This window comes from Crotalus tigris, unplaced genomic scaffold, assembly GCF_016545835.1.
Source record: "Crotalus tigris isolate CLP2741 ecotype Arizona unplaced genomic scaffold, ASM1654583v1 scf7180000023708.825605204:138715, whole genome shotgun sequence".
In the NCBI taxonomy this organism is placed as follows: domain Eukaryota; kingdom Metazoa; phylum Chordata; class Lepidosauria; order Squamata; family Viperidae; genus Crotalus; species Crotalus tigris.
Window position 1 is genome coordinate 79,472 of NW_024100131.1, and position 13,236 is coordinate 92,707.

Below are 13,236 nucleotides of genomic sequence, written 5' to 3' on the forward strand. Positions count from 1 at the left end.
GGGGACAGATGGAGGAGTCCTGTGCTGTCTGGGCAGCATTGGTGTCTGCCATTTGCAGAAGAGATATCTCAGCGCAAGACTGAGAGAAATCTCTGTTAAGAGGCTTGTTAAAGGGCCTGTCCTGATCAGAGAGTAATCTGTTAGTGATTGGAAATAATTCCTGTGGGGGTGGGTATCAGTTAATAGTACAGACACCAGCTGTGCTCTCCTGTATCAGTCCCTGTGCTGGCAGGGGTATATCACCTTTGAGGAGCCAGAAATTGTCCTGTCTCTCCTTCTCCTTTCCCTTTAAAAGGGAGTGGTAAATTGCCTATAGGCTGGGATGTAGGTGATTAGGAAGGAGGAAGAATTTCCTTATTTCAATGAGAAAAGGTGTTTTGCGCACTTCCCTGCCTTCCCCCTCCCACTGTTTAATCAAACTGGTCCTATTCAATCCTGGAGAAGGGGAGATTATGATTGCATTGAAGATTGTTCTTGAAAGAATTACCAATTGCTTTAAAAAGAGCTCATCTGAATGCTTAGTTTCCTCCCCCCCCCGGAGGCCACATGGAGCCAAAAATGGCAACCGGCCTCTCTTTCAGTCTCCACTGATTACACTCTGCCGATCAGCTGGCCTTAGGATGAACCTGTGGCTGCTCCGTGATCGGCTGAGACGGCGAACAAATGGCCGTTTGTTTGCACCCCCTCCCCCTTTATAAAAAGACAAGAAATAGAAGATAAAATTACGACCTGATCCTGGAGCCAAGGAAAATGTGTCCTTCTGGGCTAGAGACTAAGTTGAGACTGGGAAGAGGAGGACCAAGAAAAGAGAGGCGTGGCAAAATTGGCTGACTTAGTCTATGGGCAGAAGACAAGCAAAACCCATTGGTAGATTCTCCACTCATCATGCTGGAGAATACAGTGATTGTACTCTACCCCAATGGAAGCCACTCTGATCGCAATACAGGTAATCTGGAACTTATGACCATTCTGAGATACAACAGCTTTACCTTTAACCACTGTAAAAAATTTCCCAAGTCATTTGACTGTATTTTGGTTGCTTTGCAAACAACTCAGCTTTACAACCAGTTACAATGCCCCATAGTCACATGATTGTGATTTGCATTTTTTTTTTGCCATTTATCAAAAGAATGGGTTCATTTAAAGACCATACCATTCACTTAACAATTGCATCATTTGCTTAATGACCACCATGAAAAATTTCAAAAAATGAATAGGTGCATTGACTTATGATCAAATTTCCAATCCCAATTTTAACTGTGGATTACCTGTAATATTTTTGGCCATTTATCAACAATATATGGTATTTATAGTATGTACATGCAGCAATGAAACCTGGAAAAATTCACTTATATAAATCCTGCATGGTAAGAGAGCTGATGATGGCCTCAGCAGGAGTTTACAATATTTGCAACTCTTTTTAAAAAATTAAACCTGACCCAGTTTATATTCAATGTGATTCTCAATAAGTTTCAGATTAATCCAATTTTAAATACGGTAATTACATTTAAAGTTATTAAACCAGCACTACCTATTTTGTACCATTCATGCTTCTATCACAGACCCATTCTCTCCTGGTTGAGATTAATAATAAAGTAAAATTATGCTCTCATAAACCTTACCCAATGACTTATTTCCCAGCAAATCTTTCACGCTTATCAGACTCCTGTTCCTATTACTATTTTCATAGTAAACATTTTTTTCTTACTATTTATATCTAAATTCTCTCTTAACCACCTTAACAACTGAAATAGTATCTCAGCAGCAAGCCTTAGAAAGGCAAAGAAAACTGACGAATTCTTTTGTCCTGAAAAGGCCCGGAACACTGACCTTGTTCTACAAAGCCTAAGAGAAAGGACAGGATGTTGCTCCATCACCATGGGGAAATAAATGCAGCAACTGTGATGAGTCAAAAATAAACAAGAATACATTCAATATAAAAAGAATTCAATTTTTAACTGTAAAAAGTAAAGCCTCTAAGTCAGATTCAACTCCTGGCAATTTCATGGTCAGAATCTAGTTTATTACTATCTTCAGGTTTTTCTTTGTTTTTATTTTAACTTCATATAAGTGGCACTCTCAATTTCCTAGTGATCTCCAAAAAAGTAACATCCACATTTGATCCTCCTTAGTTTTTTACAATCAGCTAAAGAAATTTCATAATTAAGAGATCCATATTTATTACCACCTGAATAAATACTACTGGCCACCACACTCAGTAATACAGTGGTTACTCAAAAGGCCCGAAATCTTGTAAAACACATCTAGAAGCATATATCACAAAAAGAAGCATGTATCAGAAAAAAACAGGGACCCTCTTGACTCCTTGGGATATAAGAGGGAGGAAAGTTAAAACTCAGACAGACTTGCAAGATTCTCTTGCTGCAACCTACCTCAAGGATAGGGAATCCTTATTTAATGTGCTTTTGTTCAGTAAACATTATGATGGTGTTGAATGAGGTGAACTCACTATGTATTTGCACTCACTGCAGCATCAGTGGAGAAGCCAGTAGCAGGTTGCAAACAGGACACTGCGACCACATTGGATTCACCTAACAATTGAAACTGGGATTCCTGGAACTGCCGTTATAAGTTAATGCAGTTACATGATGTTGTGTCTTACAACCATATTGCTTAGTAACAAAGTTCCTGAGCTCAATTATTAGTAAGCAAGGACTATTCTATATAAGACAGGGGTGTCAAACTGGTAGCCCGCAGGCCGGATGCGTCAAGTGCAGGCCAGGCCCACCCCAGCTCCAAAAAGGGAAAAAACATTGCAATATCATGACACGTCATGTGACACAATCAAGTTTGATACCCATGGTATAAGACAGGGATCTGCCACCTTAAACCAGCGGAGCCAACAGTAGCACCAGCTGGAGTTCGCAGGGGCTGTGCTCCCTCAGGGCCGCAGCTTGTGGGAGGGCTGGCCCGCTCAGCGGAGGCTCTCACAGGATGTTCTCAGGGGGGATCCTGGGGCTGCCCCACGTGGCTCCCTGGCCACATGTGCCTTGGACAGGGCCAGCCTGGGAAAGGTATTTCCTGGCCATGCTTCTCCTCGGGGATGGTGCGTCCAGGCGCAGGGCCCAATCAGGAGCCCCGTAATGAGAGAGGGGGGGAGCAAAGCGCAAGTGACTTCTCTCTCTCTCATCTCGCTCTCTCTCTCGCTCTCCCCAAATGGCAAGAGGACTGGAGCTGCATAAAGAAGACTGAAAGTGAAAAGAGCGGCATGCGGCTCCCGAGCTGAGGGTTTGTCCGACTCGTGGTATAAGACTAGTCTTTCTGTAAATCAACATAAATGATCTCATATTGATCTACTCCATGTATGAATGACAAAAAGGAACAATTAGGAACAGAAAATATCAGCTGATATGATAAGCTTGCCAGTTGTGCCAGACATATACAGGGATATAAAAAATCATACACAACTGTTTAAAATGCCAAGTTTTGAGATGTAAAAAAAAAAAAATCAGACCAAGATAAATAACTTGCAGAAGATTTTCCACCTTAATAAAACATACAGCTTCTACAATTAATCTGAAAGACAAATTTGCAAATATTTTGGGTAAAAATAATAAAAAAAAACTTGTAATAATAATGTGGTTGTAAAAGATGCACACCTCTAAATGACTAGTTTATTGAAGCCCTTGATGTTATGAAAGCATCAGTTTTTTGGTGGGTAGGAGCCATTGAATGGAGACATTTTGCCTTGGGAATTTACTCACTCTTCCCATGAAAAAGCACTCCAAATGTGTCAGTGGTGTAGATATCTTTGTAAACAGCCTCTTACGGTATCTTCCACTGATTTCAATGGATTTAAGTCTGGGCTCTGGCTGGGCTGTTCCAAAAATTTTTTATATTCTTCGATGAAGTAATAGTTGTAAGACTTGGTGATAGGCTTTGAGTGGTGTTTGGGAGTTGAAAAGTGAAAATTCTCTTCATTTGCAGCCATTTCTAGCAGATGCCTGAAGTTGTGCCAAAATTGACTGATATTTGAAATGTTTCATATTCCTTCATCTTCACTAAGTTCAGTTCGGATGAAGAAAAGCAGTCCCCAAAGCATAATGCGGGTCAATCACCATACTTCATTGTGGGTATGTGTATTTGATGATTGTGCATTTTTTTATGTGCCAAACGACTTTTGGAATTTATGCCCCAAAAATATTCAGATCATAACACATTTGCTCACATGTCTTTGTCAAATTGATGTTAGGTTTTTGCAAAATGTAACTGGCCTCAGATGGTTCTTGTACGCGTTTTGTCTCGCCACAGCATAGAAAAGGGGCGTTGGTCTTACCTGAACGCCTTTTCTCAGTACGGAGATGGATAATCCACGGATGGGTTTTCTCTCTGTCTGCTGCTCTTGAGACCAAGTAGCCAAAGCTTGACACGCCCCCACTTCCTGTGGAAGTCCATTCTTAACGAGGGCGAATTGGCTGATGATTGACGAGGTATTGGCTCTCAGCTCCCTACTAGCGGCCTGCTGGCCTTGGGGTGGGTGTGGATTATCCATCTCCGTACTGAGAAAAGGCGCTCAGGTAAGACCAACACCCTTCTCCAGTACAGGAGATGGATAATCCACGGATGGACGTACCAAAGCCTCACTGTCCCAAGGGGTGGGAACAGATAAGGCCGGTAGATTGATCTCTGAGACAACTTGCTGGAGGACCCTCCTACCAAAGGAGGCGTCCGCCGATGCAAAGACGGTCTATTGTAGTGTCGTATAAACGGGGAAGGCGAGGACCATGTCGCGGCCCTGCAAACTTCCTCGATTGACGCCTGGGTAGCCCATGCCGCCGAAGTTGCAGCGCTTCGGGTGGAATGGGCTGTGAGATGACTTTGGGGGCGGCAGGGATGAACATTGTAAGCTTCTGCGATACAGCTTCGGATCCACCTTCCAATGGTGCCCCGAAACTTTCCGCCCCAAGGTGCTCGCTTGGAAGGACACAAATAGGGCCTCCGATTGCGGAAGGGTTCTGTACGCTTTATATAACGCCGCAAGGCTCTGCGGACGTCCAATGTATGCCACTGCCGCTCCCGGTCATGTGTTGGATTTGGACAGAAGTTTGGGAGAATTACTTCCTGTGTCCTGTGAAAGTGAATTCACCTTCGGTATGAAGGCAGGATCTAACCTAAGGACCACCCTGTCCTTGTGGAAAAATGGCATAGGTCGTTTCTGGACTGACAGTGCGGCCAGTTCCGAAATTCGTCTGGCCGATGTGATGGCAATCAGGAAAGCCACCTTTAGCGACAGGTGTCGCAAGGAAACGGTCGCCAATGGTTCAAATGGTGACCGAATGAGTGCGTGAAGGACTCGCGGTAGTTCCCAGGACGGGTACCTGTGAATTACTGGAGGTCTGGTGTTATAGGCGCCCTTGATAAAGGCGCGGATCCTGGGGTGGTGAGCTAAGGGAACCGAATCCATGCAGGTGAGGAGGGTGGACAAGGCCGCCACTTGCCTGCGGATGGTCGCGGGGGCGAGGCCTCTGTCTAGTCCCTCCAAGAGGTAATCTACTATCTGAGGGATGTAGAGTTTTGTGTAAGTCAAACTGCCGTTCCCTGCACCAAAGGCAAAAATTTTTCCAAGTGGAGTCATAAATGCGGTTGCGGACGGCGTGAAGCTTGAATATGGTAATGGCCCCGGGAGAGAATAGTTCCTGTGCCATTATCTGGCGCTCAAGTGCCAGGCGGTCAGTTGTAACCATTGGGGTTCGGGTGACTGATGGTCCCTGGTGTAGGGACACTTGATGAGGGGGAATGTTCCATGGGGGCGACTGAGACAGGTTCATCAGGTCGGCGAACCACGGTCTCTGTGGCCAATATGGTGCTACTAGGATCACTTCTGCCCGCTCCGAATCAGCTTTCGGATGACCGCCGGTATGAGTGGTAGTGGGGGAAAGGCATAAAGCAGACCCTGAGGCCACTGAGTTCTCAGAGCGTCCGTCCCTCTGCTCGCGGGTTGAAGTAAGAGAGTAAAATCTGGGGAGCTGGGCATTGTCTGATGATGCGAACAGATCGAGGATCGGGTACCTGAACTTGCGGGAGATGTCTAGGAACAAGTTCAGGTGTAGCCCCCACTCCGAAGGGTCCACTGTGGTGCGGCTTAGGAAGTCCGCTTGCTGGTTGTTGACCCCCGATATGTGTTCCGCTTTTAGTGACTTCAGATTGGGCTCTACCAGCTGAATAGGAGTCGTGACTCTGTCATCAGGGTTTTTGATCTGGTCCCCCCCTGCCGATGATGTGCGCCTTGGGCTGCTCGTTGTCTGTTAGGACTAGAACGTGGTGCCTCTGATTCTGTCTTTGAATTGTTGCAAGGCTAGGTGGATAGCCCTGAGTTCTAGCCAGTTGATGTTGTTTCTCAGATCCGTGGCGGACCAACGTCCTGTACAAACTGGGAGTCCAGATGGGCTCCCCAACCATACAGACTGGCGTCTGTAGTGATGGTAACTCTGACTGGTTCCTTGAAGGGTGACCCTTGGTCACGGCCCGAGAGCACCACCAGCGTAGCGCCCTGCGGATTTGTGCCGTGACACTGATCTAGGTGGTGGATGCGCTGGTGTTCTTCCGTTGGTACGGGAGCAGAAACCACTTAGTTCCCGTAGGTGGAGCCTGGCCAGGGTACAATGGCTATGGCGATACATCTTGCCCAATAATTGGGAAAGTGTTAGTATCGGAACTGAACGTTGCCTGTGAACCCAGCGAGCCAGTTCCCTGATGCCGGCCACCCGGTTTGGAGAGATAGACCATACAGTTTGTTGTGTCTATCATGGCCCCAGATGCAGCAGCCTGGACGAGGGGAACTGTCTGGCTCTTCTGAAAGTTTACTGAGAATCCGGTAATTGGAGGACGCGAATGACGGTTCTTACGTCCGCCTGAGCTGTCTGTAGGGATGTTGCTTGGATTAGTATGTCGTCTAGGTAACATTGGACGCGTATGGGATTTTTCTCAGTTTTGGCGGCTACACTGCTAGTATCTTGGTAAATACCCTGGGTGCCGAAGATAGACCGAAGGGGAGAGCTCTGTATTGGAAGTGTTTTCCCCGTAACAGAAACGTAGGAACCGCGGCGTGGTTTGGGTGGATGGGGATGTGAAGGTAGGCTTCCGTGAGGTCTATCGATGCCAGGAAGTCTCCTTCTCTGATGCTTCCAGGATGGACTGAAGGGATTGCATCTTGAATTTTTTGTATGTGATGTAGCGGTTTGAGGTTTTTTAGGTCCAGGATTGCCCTCCATCCTCCTGAAGTCTTTGGAACCACGAAGAGGATGGAGTAAAATCCTCTGCCTCTGTATTCCGCTGGACCGGTTCTATTGCTTGAATGTCCAACAGGTGTGGATGGCCTCCTGCATGAGTTTGCGTTTGGTGGGGTTCCTGGAGACCGAGCAGTTGATGAGTCGGTCTGGGGGTGTGACCAGGAACTCCAGGGACAGCCCGGACTGGATGGTTTGTAGTACCCAGTTGTCCGTGGAGGTCTGCTCCCACTGGTGGAAGAAGTGAGCTAGTCTTCCTCCAATGGGTAGGTCTATGTAGGAGTCATTTTGTCTTCCGGTACGGACGACCCGTTCCACGAAAGGGTCGTCTCGACTGGTTTGTTGTCTGGGCTGGAACCCCGGTCTGTCGTAGGGGCGCCGTACGGTTTTGTTCTGCCTGGGAGGTGAAGGCTTGGGTGCCTGACTGATAGGCGTGGTTGTCGGTTGGCGAAAGGACTGCCTACGAAAGTAAGGTGTGGTACGTTTGTCTGACCTTTTGTTCAAGTGTGCCATGACCTTCCGCTTGTCTTTGTTCTCTACAAGATAGGGGTCCAAGGCCTCCCCAAACAGACCGTTGCTTGAGTAAGGGGCGGTCGCTAGCCGCCACTTAGCCTTGGTGTCAGCTTGCCAGTGTTTTACCATAGCATTCTCCTGGCAATTATGTTGGATGCTATGGATCTGGATGAAAAAATGGCCGATTGGAACGTTGCGTCTGCAGCGTATTCCGTGGCTGCTACCATCTTAGCCAGGTCCTGGTGTGTTCGTATGTCCTCCATAGGAACTATGGTTTGTAGTTGTTGCAACCAGATGAGGGTGGCCCGGACCAAAAAAGGAGCCGGGTGGCTGCTTGATGGCCCATGCCGCTGTCTGGTGGGTTTTGCGAAAGGCTTGTTCCCACTTTTTGTCATCTGCCTTAAGGGCTCCACTAGGTCCCCAGCCATGGCTGTCTGGGAGACCAAGGGGGTCAGGCTTCATCTACTTAGGAATTTCTAAGGCCTCATTGAGGTCTGTGGCAGTGCTGTATAATTTTTGTCCATACCACTCGGGGGCGCCGCCGCGCATGTGCGCTGTGCATGGCGTTTGTGTGATGGGGTCGCCGTCACACAAACGAGAACCGCTGCATTAAACTATATTATATCAGGTGAGAGTTCATCATTTTGGGGGTGGTGCCGCGCATGCGCGCTGCGCGTGGGGGGCGCACCTCTTTGGGGTGCCGCCGCGCATGCGCACCGCGCATGGGGGCACCGCCGCGCCTCCAGGGGTGGCGCCGCGCGTGCGCGTCGTGCACTGATGGGAAGGAAGCGGGAGAGTCCCGTGGCTTCTTGATCCCTTTCAGGAAAATGGCGGGGCAAGGTATATGGTGTTGCGTTGTCACCTTTTCTACGAATACGGGTCTGGATGTGGTGGCCAGTGTCGCTTGCCGCTGAGAAAACTGATCTGTCCCCATGTCCGCAATGGCTGTGGCCTTGCGTAGTATCGTGAGGAAGCGGTTGTGATTAAATAATCCCCCTGAGGGGGGCTCAGGGAGAAGTTCCTCATCCTCTGACATAGAGATCCCAGGTTGATCCTCCTCTTGTGGTGAAGAATAACCACTCATGGAGGACTGGGCCGGGGAGACGGGTTCCTGAATGCCTGAGGACTCTGAGGGGAGTTCCGAGTGTGGCATGGATGAGATGGAGGGCCCCTGGTCGTGGTGGGCGGAGCGCTGTGCTAGGGCTCGGTCCACCACTTTGGTTAATAGGGCCTCTAGCCGTCCATCTGCCCAGATGTCCCCTATGTCATTACCTTTGGGTGTGGTGACCGCAGGTGGAGAGGTGGACTCAGTGGTTGTGCCTGCCGCCGTGGTTGTTTGTTGGGCTGATGTAGATGGCGGATCCAGTGGTTGCGGTGTTCCTGGAATGGACCACGCGCTCTGGGTTGATGTGGATGGACCCAATGGTAATTCCATCTCGGTGGCCGCTATTTGAACCAATTCAAATTGGGCCTGCCTCTGCGCTCTGGAGAACTCCTTCTCCAGGGCCTGGTGCCTACGGCTGGCTTGCTTTTCCGCCAACTTGGAGGGCCTCTTGAGCGAGTGTTTTGTCGTCGCTTTGCACTTGCCTGCCGCCTTCTGGTCAGAAGGTGTGTTGCAGCCGTAATTGGGAGGTGGAGGGGTCGTGCTCATGGATTGAGGCAACGAGGGTCCCTCCATTCCGCTTGAGCAGTCCCAGAAAAACTGAGAAGACGCTCAGGCAGGCAAGTATTGGCGGGAGCGAAATTGGAACAAGTACCAGGACTGTTCCCCTGATCACCCGACCACAACAAAAATATTCTCTCTGGGCTAAGGTCACGGTAGCTGAGGGAGGTACCGAAGGCACGTTTGGAACCACTCTTTGGGTTCCGCCCGGAGGCCTTAGGTGACCAGGCAACGTGCACCAGTAGAAAAAGGAAAAGGGAGGCAAAAAATATCAGTGGCGACCTCAAAAGGGTCTGTAGGCCTGACTTAATACACAACAGGTATCAAATGGCGGTCACCTAGAGCGGAATTTATTCTTATTAATATTATTACTATTATACTAATAATAGGAACAACAACAATAATAAAATAATAATAATAATAATAACAACAACAATAATGGTGATGATGATAATATTGTGTGTTCTGCCTTTAGGCCTGTTGGCCCTGCAGTCGCTTAATTTTTAGTTTTAAATTTTTTTTAATTATTATTATTATTATTATTATTTTTAAATTTTATGTATTTATTTTTATTATTATTATATTTTGTCCTATTATTATATGTGTGTATCGGGGGTGGAGTGCTGGCTGTGCGCTCCTATTCTGCCTCTATCAGTGATTCCAGATATGATGTGGAGCTTCCTTAAGCTCGGTTTGCCTTCCTCTGGCAAGAGATGGCAGCCGCAGCTCGTTTCTCCCTGAAAACGGGCTTTGCGGATCCCAGGAGGGTTCTCTAGCCTCCGTTTCTTGGTTGGGGCTTACTCCCTTCCTGTGCTTCGGCTTTTTAAAAAGGAGGCTCGTTTCCCTCTGAAAATAAGCTCCGCAGCCTCCCAGAAGCTGCTTGTGCCCGGGGATTTAAATTTGGCGCGCTGGTGACGTTTTAAGGGAATCCCAGTCAGGGATTGCCTTTGTTGCCTGAAAACAGCAACTAAAATGGCGCCCGCAGTTGCCCTGGGCTGCTAGGGAATCTCCGATGATCCGAATTCAAGTTTGAATCTGGACCTGGAGATTGTTATTTTTTCCCCCAATTTGAGGAAAAAATCCCTTGGAAGGTTGGGGAGAAAAGCTCAGCAAGTGGTCTCTGCTGATGCCTTTCCCCCCCCCCTTTTCCACCTCCAGAGCCCTGGGGCTGGCTGGGATCCGTGGGGAGTTCCCCCCCCACACCCCCTTTTTAAAATTTTAATATAGGATCAGGGATGATCTCAAGGAAAAATTAGTGGTTGGGGAAAAGGTTCAGCAAGTAGTCTCTGCTGATGCCTTCTTCCCCCCCTTTCCACCCCCCAGAGCCCTGGGGCTGGCTGATATCTGTGGGGAAGTTTCCCTCCCCACCAATCCCCTTTTTAATTTTAGGTTTGAGATCAGGGCTGATCCCCAGAAAATTTTGTGGTTAAATTCCTATAGGTGGCAAATTTTTTTGGAAGGGGAAGCCAATTATCAAGGGATAATCAATCAATGGATTTCTTGTCTAACCTGATAAGCTGAGAGCCACGCCAAAACGAGTCTTCTCGAGCAGAGACCAAGTTAAGAATGGACTCCACAGGAAGTGGGGGCGTGTCAAGCTTTGGCTACTTGGTCTCAAGAGCAGGCAGACAGAGAAAACCCATCCGTGGATTATCCATCTCCTGTACTGGAGAACACACCAGAGATTATTTTCATATGTAGTACACAATCAGTACTTGCTAGAAATTCCTGCAAATTCTTTAATGTTGCTATAGTCCTCTTAGCAGCCCGTTGGACCAGTTTTCTTATTTTGTTAACAATTTTGGAGGGACATTAAGTTCTTGGTAACATCACTGTTATGGCATTTTTTTTCCCACACTGATGATTGTATTCACTGTGTTCCATGGTATAGTCAATGTCCTGGAAAAAAAATTGTGCCCTTCTCCTGACTGATACCTTCCAATGAGATTTGGTGCTTTCTAAGTTCTTTACAACCATGGCTGTTGCTGTAAGGGGCAAATGAGTTAATGTTATAAAACTCCTACTAGAACAGCTGAACTTTATATGGGCTTGGTCAGAGTCACTTTAATTGATGGCAGGTGTGTATTGACTACTATTTACCATCAGTTTAAATGTGATTGGTTAATTCTGAACACAGCCACATTCCTATCTATAAGAGGGCGTGAACATTTATGCAGCCACATTATTCTAGTTTTTGTTATTTTTTCCCTCTAAAGGATTTTAGACAAACAGCCAACTTGATAAACAGCTGTGATTTTAATGGAACTCATTATACCTGCCATTTCTTTAAGGTGAAACCATGAAACAAAGTAAAGCTGCATCAGGCACACAGGCAATATGGGGGGAGGGGGGGAACTGGGTGATGGAATTGAAACATTTTCTTTTTAAAAAATTGTTAATCTTACTTTGGCCCTGTAAAGGAATATTATGTATATTCACTGTCTTAAGTTACTTATAAAGTAATAAAGGTGGGATAAAACATCTAAAATAAATGAATACCAATGTTCTTTATTTACAAAATAAATAAAAATAATGAATAAAACAAAAATTACATTTAAAGATGAAATGCCTCTAAATAAGCCAATAGAATGGCTTGGTAGAAATGTGCAATTAATTTAATATAACAACTTTTAAGATTCCCTGATGTGTCATGAGAACAAAAGTAGCTGCTATGTTACATTAAAACAAAAAATCTGAAACATGACAAAGTATTTGCAGCATGGCACTATATTCGTGCTCAGAGGCTTGATGCCTGCCACAATAACAACAAAAAAGATTGAAGAAATTAATCTAGTGACTTCATACTTATAATACTAAATTTTAATAGCCTTAAATATATTTACCAAAAAATAACTAATACTGTAAACCAAATCTATAACCTAATCTGAAAACTAATGATTTCAAGTAAGTATATTAAAAGATATATAAAGCTATTATAAAAGATTAATATCAATAGAATTGAGAACTGTAACAAAATGAATTGGTAACGTTAAGTTATTTAATAGTTTACTGAATATAGATTAAATAATTTAAAATAACCTGGCTGTAGTTCTAGTGTTACTCTAGGGTAGTATGTTATCCATTTAAAATAATTGTTACTTTTAAAAGGTTTTCAATAATAACATCAGCTAACTATGATCAAAATGTCACATTATAAAATATTTTGAGTTTCTGTAGCAGTCATCTGAGAATAACAGAATAATAGTACACATACGATGTTTCTGATCCAATAAACTCTTTCTTCATACAAATCTCCACTGTATTTCTTACACTGGTGCAAAGAATTTGGTTGCAATACACAGTATGTAGTAGAAAAATCATTTTTCAAACATAATACACTAAAGGATATAAAAGTGATTTGTACAGCCTGGTATCCTTATGAATATCGGATGAATGAGTTGAAATGTTAGCATCTCTGGTCAACTTGCTCTATAGCAGGCATGTCAAACATCGCGCAACATATCGGAGCTTTTTCGCCATTGCCGGCAATGGGGTGGGCACGGCTCCGGTATGATGAAACTGGCCTGCGGGCCGGCAGTTTGACATCCCTGCTCTATAGCTTCTACTTAGCTATTATCATGTGAAGAGAAATGGGGCAAAAAAAGGATACCCCTATATTTTCTTTCTAGCACAGTTAAGGAGAGAGTGCCGAAATGAATCAAAGGCATGGATCTTACTATATTCAGGTACTATATTAAACATGAAGCAGATATTACCACAATTATAAATGGGAAAATGTTGGATTGTTGTCAATTCAGATTGGTTTTTAGATCCCTCACTAATAATAGAATGTCTAATAGCAGTTCTTTTTTG

The 13,236-nt window shown here is 45.5% G+C and overlaps 1 protein-coding gene across 6 annotated transcripts in view; it reads right to left on the reverse strand.

Moving 5' to 3' along the window:
* LOC120297791 (sodium-dependent phosphate transporter 2-like) overlaps window positions 1–13,236 on the reverse strand; it is an 81,506-nt gene that overhangs the window by 33,748 nt on the left and 34,522 nt on the right. Inside the window, exon 1 of one of the 6 annotated variants that reach the window (XM_039320815.1) lies at window positions 1,831–1,905. The exons of the other annotated variants lie outside the window; for them this stretch is intronic. The gene's annotated coding sequence lies outside the window, so the exon portion shown is untranslated. Of the gene's footprint in view, window positions 1–1,830; window positions 1,906–13,236 lie in introns of those variants that run through there. 6 annotated transcript variants of the gene reach the window in all.